The sequence below is a fragment of the Puma concolor genome, chromosome A2 (genome assembly GCF_028749965.1).
Source record: "Puma concolor isolate L17-30 chromosome A2, mPumCon1.1.hap2, whole genome shotgun sequence".
Taxonomy (NCBI): Eukaryota; Metazoa; Chordata; class Mammalia; order Carnivora; family Felidae; genus Puma; species Puma concolor.
Window position 1 is genome coordinate 16,938,104 of NC_141668.1, and position 17,526 is coordinate 16,955,629.

Consider the following 17,526-nt stretch of genomic DNA (forward strand, 5'->3'; position numbering starts at 1 on the left):
AGAAGTGCTTGGCAAACAGCAGACATGCAGTAAATATTTGTGGAATGAATAAATGACTGTTTTGTGTATTTCCTTCAAGTCTTTTTTTCTATATACATATGTATGAAGATTATATAATAATGATTACATTTACATCTTTGAATCATACTCTGTATTTCAGTTTTGTATCTCCCTTTTTTCATTCCAACCATGGGTGTGTTTATATTCAGGAGGTCTTTGAGGGATCCGAAGAAAATACAATGAAAATAGCATTACATATGGAATGATTTAAGAATGTTTTGTTTATATTTCAACTCTTGGTGATTAAGAAATCTGAAGTTGATGCTTTTCTTTTGGGCTTTACTTCACCATCTATGCAACTGTGTTTGTAGAATCCTTACTTAGGTGCAGCTAGTTACTGTTCCACGATGATGGTGAGCTGGTGATGTATAGGCAAAGTTAAGAGCTCAGATTCTGAAGTCAGAAAAACCTAGATCTGAAATTTTTCTCTTCCAGAGGACGAGATTATGTGACCTTGGGCAAGTGTCTTGCACTTTATAAATCTTATTTCCCCGTCTGTAACATGGGTTTGCATTTATTAGATAGGCTAGCTAGAGTATGTTGCCATTAAAAAAAAATAACCCCTGGAATCGAATTGGTTCAGGACAATGAGAGTATTTTTCGCTTACACAAGTCTGAGTCAGGTCTGGGCAGGTGGTGAGGAGAGGGAGGCTGGGGTGGAAGGCTCTCCTCTTTCGAATGGCTCCAGATCCAGGTTACTTTATTCTTGTGTTGCTGCCATCCCATCTCCGCATGTGACCTTTAATGTCTCTGCAGCAAAGGAGGAGAGAGGGCCTGGTGTGGCACCCAGCTCTGAGCTGTCTCAACATCAAAGTTACACATTCGGTATCATCTCTGCTCACATGTCATTGTGTAGATCTAGGCATAGAGCCGCACTCAAGTACATGAACCGGAAGTAAAGTTTTCAGATGCCGAGGAAGAAAAGGAGACCCAGGCATGGGCGAGCACTAGTAGGTTTTGCAACAGAACCTAATAGCTGTACCTTCAACAAATGTTGGTATAATCCAAACCTTCACCAGCCTGTGATTGAAAAAGAAGATTAAGGGGCGCCTGGGTGGCTCAGTCGGTTGAGCTCAGGTCACGATCTCGCGGTCCGTGAGTTTGAGCCCCGCGTCGGGCTCTGGGCTGATGGCTCAGAGCCTGGAGCCTGCTTCCATTCTGTGTCTCCCCCTGTCTCTGCCCCTCCCCCGTTCATGCTCTTTCTCTCTCTGTCTCAAAAATAAATAAAACGTTAAAAAAAATTAAAAAAAAAAGATTAATGCTTTGGTTTTTAATCTTAAATTACTATGACAAGGAACCTCACTAGCCAAATTGCTAGAAATTAACCCTCTCAAAATACTTTTCAGTGATTTGAGGAATTCTCAGGGTCCTACTCCTGGGTATTTTCTAAGAGGTCTTTTAGATTTCCCTGTCCTCGTGCCTCCTCTTACCCTTTGGCTAACTCTGCTACCATTGAGAGGACTGTGCCTGCCTGTCTGTCCTGCACTGGTGACCGCCACTAAGTCTTCTTCTCATGTTCTCCCTGGCTCCCTTTAGGACAGTCACCATGAAGCTCAGTTTATTTATGTATTTATTTTTTTAAATATGAAATTTATTGTCAAATTGGTTCCCATACAAGCCCAGTGCTCATCCCAACAGGTGCCCTCCTCAATGCCCATCACCCACTTTCCCCTTCCTCCCACCCCCCATCAACCCTCAGTTTATTCTCAGTTTTTAAGAGTCTCTTATGGTTTGGCTCCCTCCCTCTCTAACTTTTTTTTTCCCCTTCCCCTCCCCCATGGTCTTCTGTTAAGTTTGTCAGGATCCGCATAACAGTGAAAACATATGGTATCTGTCTTTCTCTGTAGGACTTATTTCAGTTAGCATAACACTCTTCAGTTCCATCCATGTTGCTACAAAAGGCCATATTTCATTCTTTCTCATTGCCAAGTAGTATTCCATCGTGTATATAAACCACAATTTCTTTATCCATTCATCAGTTGATGGACATTTAGGCTCTTTCCATAATCTGGCTATTGTTGAAAGTGCTGCTATAAACATTGGGGTACGAGTGCCCCTATGCATCAGTACTCCTGTATCCCTTGGGGAAATTCCTAGCAGTGCTACAGATGGGTCATAGGGTAGGTCTATTTTTAATTGTTTGAGGAACCTGCACACTGTTTTCCAGAGCGGCTGCACCAGTTTGCATTCCCACCAGCAGTGCAACAGGGTTCCCATTTCTCCACATCCTCTCCAGCATCTATAGACTCCTGATTTGTTCATCTTAGCCACTCTGACTGGCGTGAGGTGGTATCTCAGTGTGGTTTTGATTTGTATTTACCTGATGAGGAGTGACATTGAGCATCTTTTCATGTGATGAGGCTCGGTTTATAGGGCCATAGTGAAGCCTTGAGGGTAAAACAAGCAAGACCCAGAGAGTAGCTCATCCTCGTTACCGGACGTCTTTGGACTCACGGAGATTCTGACCTAATCCTAACTTCAGAGTCTCGTGTTATGCTAATTCGGGGCTCGCCTCCATCTCTTCTCACTAGTTTAAGCCTCTTCATGCCTGAGAGTCAGACCCTTAGTGGCCTGGGGAGAGGACCAAATTAACAGACTTCCCTGCCCTATTTCGAGGCATTAAAACAAAACCAAACTAACAACAATAACAAAAAACCGTATTCTTCCCAGGATGGCTGCCAGTGAGAAACTCATTTCCCGTCAGGGTTGATTTCACAGTGTGGCTTGGCCCCCATATCCCTGAGAATATAATGCAATAATTCACAGTGCATGAATCCAAATCTGGGTTATTTGCACTCAAATCATGTCACTCTGGAATCCAACAGCCTATCCATGTTGTTCTTGGTTACGTCTGTATTACCTTCCCGTGGCTTTTCCTCCAGGGGCCAGACGAGGGAAGGTGGGGCCTTATCTGCTGTCCTGATATCCTCACTTCTGCTTCACCTCCCGAAAGCAGATACCTGGACAATACAAGCATGGTGTCTCAAGAACAAACCAGAATTTCAAGGATTGGTCAGTTCTAAATCAAACTTGGGAAAAACAAAAACAAAAAACAAAACCAGTTCTGTGTCTGTAGACACAGTTCTGTTAATGCAGCCAATTTCCCATTATTAAATAGATGCCTAATAGGTTAGAGTGAGTTTTCACCCTGGATTTCTTCTTTGGATTCAGGCTTTCCCAAGAAGAATGGGAAGGTACGTGTTGCCTTCCATCTGTGTCTATGAAGGGCTCACCAAAGCAATCCTTTCTGTAACAAAGATTCATGCTGCCCAAAAGATTAAAAAAAAGAAAACAAAACAACATTCTTCACTTCCTAAGGGAGAACCCCCAAAATGGATGTTTTTACAAGCTTCATGTCAATTTTAGTCTCGTTTGTACCAGAACTCCCTTACATTAGGTATTATCATTATAATAAAACAGATTTACATTTTTCCTTCTTTGTCTTTCCCTGCATCACTTTATTTAGTCAACTCTGTTATATATAGAATTTTAGTCTTGCTAGTGGTTACTTCTGGGGTCGGGCCCTTTTTGCTCACACATACACTTAATTTTTTCTTCTCAACTCCAGTTTTTTTCTTAGTAACTTAATCCCCTTCTTGTGGTAATATTGAGTAAAACATAAGCTATTTATATCCCGGGGTCTTCATTCCATGAGCATTATGTTTGTGATTTGCCTCTCAGTCTTGTCACGTGGGTCAGCCTGCCTCTGCACCCGGCTCTGTGTGCGAAGGTCCTGTGTGTCTGTGGGGCAGGGTGGAGGCAATGCAGAGCTCCCATAGATGTTCTCGTGCACATCTGGCCACCGTGCTGGGTTCTAGCACTTGGGTTTGCCAGCACTTGTCTAATTGAAGCTCTGTTTCTGCCCAGAGCGACTCTCAGGTTTTCTGCTGCTGCTTCTAGTGCAAGGAGACCCTAACTAAGAAGGATTTTAAAGTCCTATTTCTTTCTGCTTTTTACCCCTTTTGGAGGTGATAGCTCACCCACCACTGCCAGAGCTGACAGAATTGGAATGGCAGTAGGTGGGTGAGGGGTGTGGGGGTAACAAGAGAAATGGCAGTCATCAGTCTGGGAACAATCTCTGAGCCAGAGAACTGCCTTTGGCATATAAGAACAATATGAGAGAGTTTGTCTCTGCCTCCTTGGAAGGGGCTATGCTATAAATCTGACTCAAGCCAGGAACTGTTTATGGGAGATCATTATTAAAGAACATATACCTGCTTTTTCAATTAGTACGGGCTTGGTGAGATAATGAGTTGGGCCACTAAGAACTGTTGTTCCTTGGTAACTTTCCCCAGCTATCCATAAAGCAAATCTAAATTCTCGACAGGAATCTTTTCCTGAGAATCAAGATAATGCTTATGTATTGCATTAGTAGGTGTAAAAGCACTAACAAACCTAGGGCTTTGTTGTTAGATGGCAGCCCTGTGTTTTTCAGCATGGCTGGAATAAAGAGGTTTTATTTGCGTTAACTGTTGACTGTGTTTTCCCAAGTCATCCAATGTTTCAGATTCATGAAATTGGAATGAGCTTCCACATTTGTCAAGAGAGTTAGAGTAACTGGATTCAACCCCTGAGCCCGTAAGGGCCTGTCGTTCTCAGTGATTCAAATGGATATTTGGGTACAGGTGGGCATGTGTGGTAAGCAGGTGCCATGCAGATTCTGCACCTGTGGTTTGTTTGGTCTTATCAGGCAGGCACAGATGCCTCTTGGAGCATCGACCGCATCGTGCTTGCGGATGAAGCCTTTTTGCGGAAACCACGACCTCACCACGATCCTAACAAAGAGTCCGTGTACAGAGGGATGTGACATATTAAGAATCAGAAGCTGGGATAAGCCAGAAGGAATCTTGTGGGATTAACTTTCTTCTTTAAGTTGGGTAATGTTTTTTACATACCCTCTTTTCAAGCTTCAGCATTTCACTTGTCCATCTGCATTTTCTCTAACTATTGCAAATGTCAGGTTTGTGTGAAGAGGCATCTGTAAAGCTGTTGGCATGAATAATACCCCTGATATTTATGTGCAGGAGAGAGTGCCTGTGGTGGGCTGACTTTCACACACTTACTATCTTTTACTAATTAGAACCAAGAAGATAGCGTACCAAGACCTTTAATGTGCACACCACCTCTGATGTGCAGAATTGGTTTTCTCCTTTTTGGTTTTTGTTTTGTTTTTTAATTTTCTAAATTGTTTTTATTATTTATTTTGAGAGAGAGAGAGAGAGAGAGAGAGAGAGAGAGAGAGAGAGAGTGGGGGAGGGGCAGTGAGAGAAGGAGACACAGAATCCCAAGCAGGCTCCAGGCTCTGAGCTGTCAGCACAGAGCCCAATGCGGGGCTCGAACTCACAAACCGTGAGGTCATGACCTGAGCCGAAGTCGAATCCTCAGCTGACTGAGGCACCCAGGCACCCCATCCTTTTTGGCATTTCTGATCGGGGAGGAGGCAAGATTGTCGGAATGGCGTGCAGCAGGCTGCAGTGGTGATGTCCTGCTACTCTGGGACAACTCTTCATTGGTCTGCTGATGTGTATTTTTCTATCTCAAAATAACCCTGCAAGTGGGGATTTATTAGCCCTTTTTATAGATGAGGAAATTGAGGCTCAGAGAGATTAACTAATTCACCCAATGATGCAGAATGTGATAGACTGGAATTTGGACTCAGAGCCACTTCTAAAGCCCATTCTCTTTATTTTTTTATATGTTTATTTAATTTGAGAGAGAGAGAGACAGAGAGAGAGAGAGAGCATGCAAACTGTGGAGGGGCAGAGAAAGATGGAGACAGGCTCTGTCCTGTCAGTGCAGAGCCCCATGTGGGGCTTGATTGCGTGAAGCGTGAGATTGTGACCTGAGCCAAAAACAAGAGTCAGATGCTTAACTGACTGAGCCCTCCAGGCGACTCCGGAAGCCCATTCTGCTTCCAGTGTCATAGCTGCCTGACAAACAGTGTGGCAGGGTAGTCCAGGCAGCTTTTGCAGGAGAGAAGCCTCATTCTACATGGATTTAGTGTATGTTGGATGGTTATTTAAAGTTACAGTCATCAGCTGAGCATGGGAATACCAGCAAGTCACAGAAGCTTTCCAGAGATGTTTCCTTGGGCTGAATATTTGCACAACTTCTGAACACACTGAGCAACCACGCCTGGGGCTGATTGTTGTGTAGGTGGAGAAGGACTGGGCCGGTCAAGGTAATTGCTAGTTTCCATTTCTTACAGTGAGACATTCTCTGATTCTTTAGTTTTGAGGCAGGGAGGAGTGTTTGCGGTGAATCCCAGGAGACAACTTGATGGACGTTCCCTCTACACCTGCCGCTGCTGAACCGCTTTGCTGGGGGCTGAAGTGGAGACACAGGGCAGCCAGGCTGATGCCCCCGGGGAGTTTCTTATGCAGCCTGACCTCAGGCATCCTCCCTGTGCAGATTCCTCACGTCAGACATCTCGCATTCATGCCAAGCAATACTGATTCGGTCTCCCTTCCCCCCCAAGAATAATGGGAATAAAAGCAGAAGCAGGAGATAGAGGAAGCTGGTCTTTCATCCAGAATTAATAAACCAAATAAATTTGTTTCTCAAGAATGTAGATTTCTACGGCGTGTCTCTCAGGTCTGCGTAAACAGAATTTGTGCTTCAATTTCTCAGAGTCCTTCATTTCTAAATTGTCTCATGGGGCTTTACGTAGAGGAGATCGCCAGATTTAACTTGCTGTGCAATGCCGTATGGGTTTGCTCTTTGACTTTTATTCCACAGCAAGTGCTTAGTGGATGTTGTCTGTGCAGTGAGATGCTTCTTTTTCCCTTGCCCAACCTTGAAAGTTGTGTTTGAGTGGAGCTGCTGGGCCACACCAGGAGGAAGAATTCAAAATTAGAGTAGTTAGTTCTCAGTAACCGGAGAGAGACCGCAGCATTGCCTTCTCTGGACTGTCGGTTCCATGCTGCAAGTCGCAAACACAGACTGGAAAGCAGATGCCCACTCGCATATATTCTATGGGCAAATAGGAAAAACAGGAAAGAAGGGACTTGGGAGGCATATCACCCAAACTAACTTTCTCCGGACAGTCTGGAGGATAAAAGCCACCGGGAGGACCTAATACACATATTCCTGTAAAAACATCGCACATTTTACATGTGCCCAGAACCTTCATAGCCACCTCTCACTGGCCATTCTGACTCTGTCTGTTCTGTCGGCAAGAGGGATGAGAGCTGAAGGCAGCTCCTTGGGAAATTAGCAGGAGATCCAGAGATCAGTCCCCAGAGAAGTCCTGCACGAGGTCCCACAGGAAGCCTCTGTGATCTCTAATTCCTGCTGTTTTATTATTTTTTTCTCTTAAATCACACTGCAGCTCTGAAAAATCCAGGGAAGACTAAGCTTTTTTGAGTTAGAGTTTTAAACATGGAAGGGGGCTTAGAACTTATTTTGTTCATCTTTTCATTTTAGAAATGAGGAAAATGAGACCCAGGGAGATGTGACTTTTACAGAGTTGAACAATGCTGAGGTCCCAGCTAGTCTATAAAATACCTGGTGTGAATTTACAAAAATGCACCATGGGAGAACACGGCCCTTCGGGGCACGTGGCTTGGCAAGCTGAGGTGTCTTTGTGCAAAGGAAAAGATGCCCTTCTTTCAGGTGGACACAGAGCCGGGCAGGACATGTGGCTTAGATGGCTGAGCAATGGGACAGATCTCAGCTCCTGATCCCTGATTTGAGATGCACTAACCGCACATACTGTCTCAAGTGGTTCTGCATCGTTTTCCCAGTTCATTTAAAACAGATTTGGATGGAAAACAATATTGGCTGAGGGAGTAAGCTTTCCATTAGGTAGATGTGGGTGTCCATATGTCTACTAATTGCCCTCAGTTGGTATAAATCAATCAGACCCGGGACACAAGGGGTGAATCTTTCTTTCTTTGCAGTTATAGGCATGAATAATGAGGATGAAACCAGACCTGAATGTGCTGGTTTGACTGATGATCGACATTTTCAAATTGTAGCAAAGAAAAGAGACTTAATGAAAGTCTGGCAAACTTCACAATGAATATCTAGTGAATTGGATGTGAAAAGGAAAGGAAAAAACCCTCACCTTTTCAGTGTATTAAAAAAGAGCATTCATGCAAGACAGGGCTGGTAAGTTTGAAGAACTATTTTCCAAGCTTCTATCAACACCAGAGAATTTTCTCTGGGGGCCAGAATCTGAATGGACAGTCAGGTTGGTGTCAGTGGTTCATGATGAAAACTTATAAATATACCTCCCCTCCACCCACATTACAAATACATTTTACTAATAGGACATTTTATATTGGGAGACAGATGTCACTATAACATTTCCCAGTAGTGAATCATTCTTTGGGGGTGAAAATAGCCCCGCATTAGAGTGACTAGACCCTTCTTGTAAACTGCGTTTGAGTAGCCCAAAGTTCCCTTTTGTATAACTCGTTACTCTTTTAACGTCAACAATTATTTGTAGGTATGCATTTAGTGTGTGTTTCCCACAGTAGCCTGGAAAGGCAGTATAGCGCAGTGCCTAAGGGTTTAGACTTCGAGGTGGTTTCAAAGCCACTTCTGTCACTTAGCAGCTGTGTGACACCAGTTAAGTCCCTTAATCTCTCTGTGCTTCATTCTGCACCTACAAAATAGTAATCCTCATAGGACATATTTCATAGGGCTGTATACTGGGTGTATTAAATGAGGCCGTCCTGTGATTGTTAGCCTCATGGCCGGAATGTGGAAGTCCCTGACAGAAGTGTCGGCTGCTACTGTTGATGGAACTGGAAGGGACTGTTTCTGTCTTAGGCCCTCTGTTATTCGCAGAGTGTGGGGCACATAGATAAACATTTGGCTGAATAAATTAATGGTCTCATTTCTTCGTAGCTCTAGTGCAGTGAAGCCTCAGATTGCCAACAATGTTATGTGTGAAATTAGCTCCCATGTGGCTGGGCCTTTTCCGTGGTTGGTGTATCTATTCTGTCACACTTCATTTAACTCCAGATTGATCTGCCCTCACATAAAGTCAGTAATCTATAGGGAGCTGGAGCTCTGGTTCTTAGCTTCTTAAAAATTGACAGCTATTGTTAAGAGGTATTTCAAAATATGGTATCCAAATAATATGCAGGGAAATAGGAGATGTGTTTTGAGCTGATAAGTGCTGGAGAAAGGACCAAATCAGGGATTCTGGGTCGCAGTCCCAAGATCATCAGTGATTTCACTTCACCTGTTTAAACATAACTTTAGTTTTTAAATTTTTAAATTTTTAAAATGTATTTATTTTTAAATTTTTAAAATGTATATATTTTGAGAGAGTGAGCAGGGGGAGACAGAGAGAGTGAGAGAGAGGGGGAGACAGGGAATCCCAAGCAGGCTTTGTGTTGTCAGCACAGAGACTGACGGGCTCAGACTCACGAACCGTGAGATCGTGACCTGAGCCGAAATTGAGAGTGGGACACTTAACTGACTGAGCCACCCAGGTGCCCCAAACATACCTTCATTTTTTTTTTTTTAATTTTTTTTTAACGTTTATTTATTTTTGAGACAGAGAGAGACAGAGCATGAATGGGGGAGGGGCAGAGAGAGAGGGAGACACAGAATTGGAAGCAGGCTCCAGGCTCTGAGCCATCAGCCCAGAGCCCGACGCAGGGCTCGAACTCACGGACCGCGAGATTGTGACCTGAGCCGAAGTCGGACGCCCAACCAACTGAGCCACCCAGGCGCCCCATCGTTCATTTTTTTAAAATGAAGGATTGATTAACCTGTATGATCCTCAAGGGCTTTTCTTGTTTTTATATTTTATGATACTAAGGTTTTAGTTATTTTTGTTAATTCCTTAAGTGCACTGATACAGATACAGCTTTAAGTAACAGATAGAATGCAGATTCGGTTTCTGCAAATAGTGTTTCTTTATATTCTGAGGAATCCTTCCATGAATATTTCCTGTCAATCAAGAATCTTTTCTAATGTGAATAGTTTTCTTCCAATGTCTCTGCTTTGAAAATTTGCATGCATTGTGTTTTTTTTCTTAAATAAAGCCATCTAAATGTTTTCAAATAAATCTAACACCACTTAGTGAGTGTATACATGACCAGCGTAAGAAGCTAAGTATTTTGGGATTTACATTTTTTAAAAAACACTGTCACATTTCTTGCCATCCAGTTCTGCTCCTGCTCAGCATGGAGCTTCCTGTCCAAGTCTTTTGGGCCTCTAGTTTTTGGAGTTGGTTCACAGATCGCTCCAACTTCTGGTTCACCCTGACTTACAAGAGATAACAAATAAAGATCATTTAAAAGCACTATTATTGACGAGGTGAGGGCAGGTATTAAAAAAAACTGGACAGGGTGCTTATCGCTTCCCGCGGTCCATGTGACCTCTGATTAATTTAATCACAGCTCTGTATCTAATGTCAAGGGCCTGACACAAGGTCTTGATTGACAAAATCTATTTCCTCCTCATATTCATTCAGGCCCCTTGGAAGCTAGGGACTTCTGATTAAATTAAGCTATTTTTTAAAAAAGTTTATTTATTTTGAGAGAGAGTGAGAGAGCGAGTGCACAAACGGGGGAGGGGGCAGAGAGAGAGAGAGAGAGAGAGAGAGAGAGAGAGACAATCCCAAACAGCCTCCGCGCTGTCAGGGCAGAGCCCAACGCTGGGCTCGATCCCACGAACCAGGAGATCATGACCTGAGCTGAAATGGAGAGTCGGATGCTTAATCAACTGAGCCACCCAGGCACTCCTAAAATAAGCTATTTTTATAACCTGCAGAAGATCCTATGGGGTCAATCTCAAGTTCCCTTTGCTTCCAGTATTTGTCCTAGATGTTTGTTTTGCTTAGGACAAGTAGTATGCTATTTGTGGGTTTATTGTTTGACCTTCTCATATGAAAAGGTTTTAAGTGTTTTCTGTTTCTGCTATTTTAAAAGTTAAATTTAGGGGCGCCTGGGTGGCGCAGTCGGTTAAGCATCCGACTTCAGCCAGGTCACGATCTCGCGGTCTGTGAGTTCGAGCCCCGCGTCAGGCTCTGGGCTGATGGCTCAGAGCCTGGAGCCTGTTTCCGATTCTGTGTCTCCCTCTCTCTCTGACCCTCCCCCGTTCATGGTCTGTCTCTCTCTGTCCGAAAAATAAATAAACGTTGGAAAAAAAATTTTTTTAAAGTTAAATTTATTGACTGCCAAACTCTTGGGTGTATTTTCTCCTTTATTCTTCAGAGCAACCTGATGAGGTAAGAATGACTGTTAATCCCATTTTACCTTTTCAAAAATAAGCTGCAGAAGAACTAAATAATTTTCCCACTGTCAAACAGCTAGTAAGAGGTTGGGCCAGATCTGAAATTCGGATTCATTTGTCTCCAAAACCCTTGCCTAAGCCTTAAGATAGAAACCTAGCCTCTTACAGAAACCTAGCTTAACAGAGATTGCATGCTGGGTATATTCTGTTTTAATATTGGAAATGGTTTATTAATGTTCTCGGCATTTATATTGGTCAGGCTGCAAAATCCGTTTGGACATTTATTAAGAGAGTGAAGCCAAATTAATGATGTCTTCTCTGAATTTTCCCTTGGCTTATCTTGGGAGAAGTTAAAATAAGCCAAGCAGGGAAGGAGAAGCGGGAGGAGTGCGTGCGTGTGTGTGTGCGTGTGTGTGTGTGTGTGTGTGTGTGTGTGTGTGGCAGGATTAAACAAGTTAACACCGTGTTCCCCAGAGTTGACTGGCCCCACACACAGCACATATGATCTGAGTGCAGAGCCCTGTGTAGTGTGGTCAGACACAGTCATTCTTTGTTTTTAGCCATTGTTCTATGCTGTGATCGCTGTGCCAGAGGCAGGGGCCAGGAGAGCGTCCGGCATCGCTGACGTGGTGTCCTGCAGCCATTGGTGTTCAGCATGGGTCACTATCCTGGGCTCCCAATCCCTTCATTTTTCAGGAGTTGTTGCCCTTCCTGTTGTTGGGCTTGGAAGGACCCATAGTGTCTGTTCCGACTAGTGTCTTTAATGTCATATTTGGAGGACCGGGAGTTAGGGTTTTTGCTTCCTTCCTTCCCAGAATTCCTTTGGGCTTCATACATAATTTGGTCCACTTTCTTCATAGGGACCAGTTTTACATACTGGCACTTCTTAATCCCAAGAAAATGGCTTGCTATTCAATTGACATTTCAATACCTAAGAGGTGGCTTTGTGCCACCAAGAAAGTATAATTTCTTTTAAAGAAAAAGTTAAAGGAAGAACCCCTCTACCTCATAGATACTATAAGTGTATAGCAGAAAGTGCTGGAACACAGGTATATCAGGGTCCCAGGAGAGCTCAGAAAGGGCCCCCTGACTAAATCTGGAGGACTCAGAGCTTTCTGGAAGGATGACTTCTGATCTGGTCTTGAAGAATGATTAAGATTAAACAAGGTAGAAAAAGGTGGAAAGAGTTTTCAGGTAAGAGCACAGTGTGAACAAAGAAAAAGAGGAACGAACTGATGGTTTGTAAAACAAAATCAAAATAGATTAATATCACTAAAGCACAAAACACGTGGTAGAGGATGGCAGATAGGTTTGAACACATGGTAAAAGTTCTGATATGGAGCCATAAAATGCAATGCCAATGAGACTGAAGTTTATTTTAGGCAATTGGACACCCTGAAGGGTTGTCCGTGGGACAGATATGTTTTTCATGTTGATAACTCTAATGGTAGCGTAAAAGACGCGTTTCAGGAGCAGTAGTTAGAGTAGAGGCAGAGAGACTTAGTTAAGAGATAGATGAGAAAGGGCCCACCCAAGTAGTGGTCATGGGGATGCAGAAGATTCAGATTATGTAGAAGGACTAATTGACAGGCCTTGATGATTGATTGCGATGTGTAAGGAGAGAGAGTAATTACTATATATTTATTGACCATTCTCCTTTGTGCCAAGCATTTTAAAGTTTTTGGGATGTAGAAGTCTGGAATTCTAAAAACCTAGAGAATAGTTGCAACATCTCCCCTTATGGATGAGTTATCTATTGCTTCATAAGAAGTAACTCCATGCATGGCAGAGTAGAATAATTAAACTCTCAGCTTTCTGGCCAGTTCACTGAAAAAGGAAATCCCGTATAGCCATAAAATAGTAAGGAAACAATGAAAAGGGAGAAGTTTTAAAAAAAATGGCACCACAAATTTGTTTATAAACTCTCAGGCTCACCCCCAAGCTATGAATGAAGGTGTCTGACCCTAGTCAGCACGCCAAAGTCTTTGAGAACTGAATTCACCAACAGAGCACCATTCAAATGTCAGAGCAGCCATTGGGTGGCACACACTTGAGACAAGTCTAACTAGTGTGCTGCACATGTTTTGAGAACTGAACTAATTGAACTAACATTGAATCATATTACACAGAAGACACAAGCTTGTGGTAAGAATCTAATCAGGTTGATTGCCCATTAAACCTGATTATGTTCCACAGGATTCAAGTAAGAACCAAAATCTCGTAACATAATATTCAAAGGGTCTAAGTTAAAAAAACTACTCCAAAACTTCGTGGCTGAAAAAAATCTATTTGTGGGTTAGGGATCTAGGAATGGCTTAGCTGGGGATCTCTGTCTCAGTGTTTCCCATGAGGTTGTAGTCAGCCTGTTGACTGGGCTAAAGTCATCTCAAAACTTAGCTGGATCTGGAGAATCTGCTTCCATATCACTCATGTGGCTAATGGCAGACCATGGTTGGTCTCTTGTCTTAGGGGCCTTCCCATGGGGCTGCATCATAATGTGACAGCTGATTCCCCAACAGTGGAAGCAATTGAGAGATGTGAGAAAGAGTGCCCAAGTCAGAAACTATAATCCCCATCTTGGAAATGACATCTTGTCACTGCGGCTGTATTCTCTTACAAGGAAGTCCATAAGTCCAGCTCACACATAAACAGAGGAAATCACACAAAGGCCTGAATGCCAGGAGATAGGAATCCCTGGGGACCATCTAAGGGGCTGCCTATCACACCTGTCTGAGTACAAGGCAAGGCATTAACAAGATCAGGAATACAATTGAAAAAGTAGATTTTAGGGGGCTAATGAGTTCTGTTTCATAAGTGAACTGTTGCCTATTCAAGTGGACATTTGCAGCAACATTAGTACTGGACATGTAGACTGGGGGGGGGTAATAATTATGTTATAGGTGGATTTGAAGCTGTCAAAGTGGTGACCACCGTACCTTCTTCAGATCATTGCCCAGAGGACACCCTTCCAATGATGTCTCTCCTGACTAATCAAGTTAAAATTGTAACCCTTCTTTTTCACTCTCAATAGCTCACCTCACTTATTATCTTCTATCATGTTAATGCTTAATTATTTGTTTTTTGTCTTTTTCCCCCCACCTAGAATGCAAGCTCCACGAAAGCAGAGTTCTTTTTGTACACTGATATATCTTAGTGCTTAGTAGAGTACCTGATGTATAGTTAACAATAGTTCTGGAACAAAGGATAACGTTTTCCACAGATACAATATCCTAGCCAAAAGGTGGAAGCAACCCAGGTGTCCACTGATGGATGAATGGATAAAAAAATGTAGTACCTACATACAATGGAATTTTATTCAGTCTTAGAAAGGAAGAAAATTCTGACACCTGTTATAGATGAACCTTGAAGATGCTATGCTAAGTGAAAATAAGCCACTCACAAAAAGGACAGGTATTAGGTGATTCTTGTTACCTGAGGTACCTGGAGTAATCAAATTCACAGAGACAGAAAATAGAATGAGCATGGCCCAGGGCTGAGGCTAAGGAGGAATGCGGAATTAATGTTGAATGGGTAAGAGAGTTTCAGTTGGGGAAAATGAGAAGTTCTGGAGATGGACAGTGATGATGGTTTCACAAACAATGTGAATGTACTTAATACCACAGAACTATACACTTAAAAATGGTTAAATGGTCCATTTTATGTATATTTTGGCACAAAAAAATTTCAGAGTTGTAAATGTACTTAAATAAGATAAGCACCAAGGATGCCTATTGGATTTACCAACACTGAGACCACTGGGGACCTTGATGAGAACAGGCTCAGTGGGTGCTCAGAGTAGAGGCTAGATTGTAGTGGGTTGAGGAGGGATTGAGAAGCTGGGGGATACAAGCTGCAGGAGCCTTCTTTACAAAGGTTGAGTGAGATTTGAGAATGTTTTCAGCCTGGGGGGAGTAGTGGCAGAGTGTGTGTGTGTGTGTGTGTGTGTGATGGAGAGAATCAGTGAAGGGTTGGGAGGCCACTTGGAGATTCATCTACTAAATCATAAATGAACAATAATTTAAAGGTGGGTCAGAGAAAGCGAGGAAAGATACTAAAGCAACCTCTCACGTCCACCCTCTTGTACAATGTCCAAGCTTTCCGAATAGCTAGAGATGTGGTACATGGGGAGGTTCGAAGCAAATAGTATAGTGACTTCAGATGAGTCACACAGTCTGCATCATTCAGAGGGTGTCTGTCAGATCCCAGAAACTTCTTTTAAGTCTAAGCGCCACTGCACTGTGGACAGAGGTCATTGGTTTAGGGCCTTTAGGACCACAGGTGGTAGGGCCACAGGTGGTAGGGCAGTTGTCATAGTGAAAGCCATTGATAGAAGTGAATAACCTATTGATCATTCTTCTAGTAGGTGATATTTGTGAGAGCCTCTGAATTAAAATATTTTACCATAACAAATACATTCATTGTATGCAAAGTACTCAGGCGTTGCAAATCAGGCAAGGTTTAAAATGAGTCAGGATTATGTTCCTGGTCTCTACCACACAGACTGCAACATGACCAAACTCAATTTAAAATGTCTTCGTAGAAGAGCTGTAAGACTCCACGGTATGAAAGGCATAAAAATGTACATTTACAAGTGTCCATTGAAAAGCAGTTATAAATACTATTGTGAGACTAGATCACTCTTTGGCCTACAAACTAGTATTTACATAACTAGCATTAGCTTAGCAGGTGCCAAATGCGATGGAATGACAAATGGCAAAACTACAGGTTTTTAAGAACTGTGAGTAGGTTTTTAAAGTATTGTTGTCAACAAATGGAAACTTTTACTAAGACATGAAATATTTACCATTGAATTAAAGACTGTTTGGTAAACATGCACGGTTCATTTAGAGTTGCATGGTCCGACTAGAGCATGAGCAGTTAGTTGTAGGGAAGGCCTGATCAACCAGGGTTTATAATAGAGATATGGTCTGGGTTTTTATTGGGGGACCAGCAACCCTGGGGTTAATTTCAGCAGATTCTGGAGGGTCAGATGGGCCAGACTCCACGTAGAAGATCTGTGGTCTGTTCAGTGGCCAGACTTAGGAAGCTGAGAAAGGAAACATCATGGGAACAACTAGTTCCAGAAATCAAGGTTAGGCAAGATCAAGGACTTGAGGAGAAAATGTAAGTTGAGATAATGGCATTGACATCAGAATACAGATGTTGGCCTGAATTTGGGAGGAAATCAACTGGCCCACAGTTTATTTTAGAGTTGGGGGTTTAGTTGGTATGGCTGTGCTGGGGCACATCTGAGGATAACGATGATGACCATCACATTACTGATAACGTCTGACATTTCTTAGGTCTGTTTCCTGTGCCAGGCACTGCTAATTCAACAAATATTTTTAGTACCTAGTCTGTGCCTAGTGCTGAAGAAACAATAAATAGGGTTCTTGTTCTCATGAAGATTGACAATAAATGCATAGGCAAATGTATAGGAAATTGGAGAGTGATAAGCACTTTGAAAACCGGATGAAGCAGAGTGAGCAGAACAGGGCTGGGGAAGGGGGAATAATCTCATGTAGGATGCTGAGGAAAAGCCTGGCGTTTTGAACAAAGATAGAATATTAGTATGGGAACAAGCCAGACAGGGTTGGGGAAGCATGTTTTGAACAGAGGGAAGAACAGGCATTAAGACCCTACGGTGGGGAATTGCTGACAAATATGAGGAGCTGTGATGAGGTGAACCAGTAGGAAAGGAGGGCTAGATCCTGCAGTGCCTTGCTTGTGGTCATTTTAAGGGCTCTGTTTTTTAATCTAATGAAACAGGAAGCCATCGGAGGCTTCTCTAAGCTTTCTGAAACTTTATCTTATCCTCCCCAAACTTGTGTGACATAGACAACATTATTATCCCCTTCTTATTTTAAAGAAGCTGAGACATAGAGAACTTAAGTGAATTGCCAAAGCAGCTTCGAAGGTTTGGAATGAGGACGTTAACCCAGGCGGTCTGATTTTAGAGCACGTACAGGTTGCGTAGGAGGGATTACAAGGAGATGCAAGGGAAATTTTGAGGGTTGTGAATATGTTCGTTATCTCGATGGTGGCGATAGTTTCATGCATGTAGATGTATGTTAACACTCATCAATTGTATACTTCCAATATGTGATGTTTATTGTGAGTCAAATGTACCTCAGTAAAGTTGTAAAGAAAAATGTTTTTAAAATGTGGGAGAGACCCTCAAGTGTTTTAAAGCACAGGAGTTACATTGACATTTTGTGAAGGGTGGATTGGAAATCAGAGACCCACCACAAATTGAGGAATCGAACT

At 42.7% G+C, this 17,526-nt stretch overlaps 1 protein-coding gene across 8 annotated transcripts in view; it reads left to right on the forward strand.

Annotated features, from left to right (window-relative positions):
* DGKI (diacylglycerol kinase iota) overlaps positions 1–17,526 on the forward strand; it is a 441,829-nt gene that overhangs the window by 92,104 nt on the left and 332,199 nt on the right. The gene's annotated exons all lie outside the window — the stretch shown is intronic.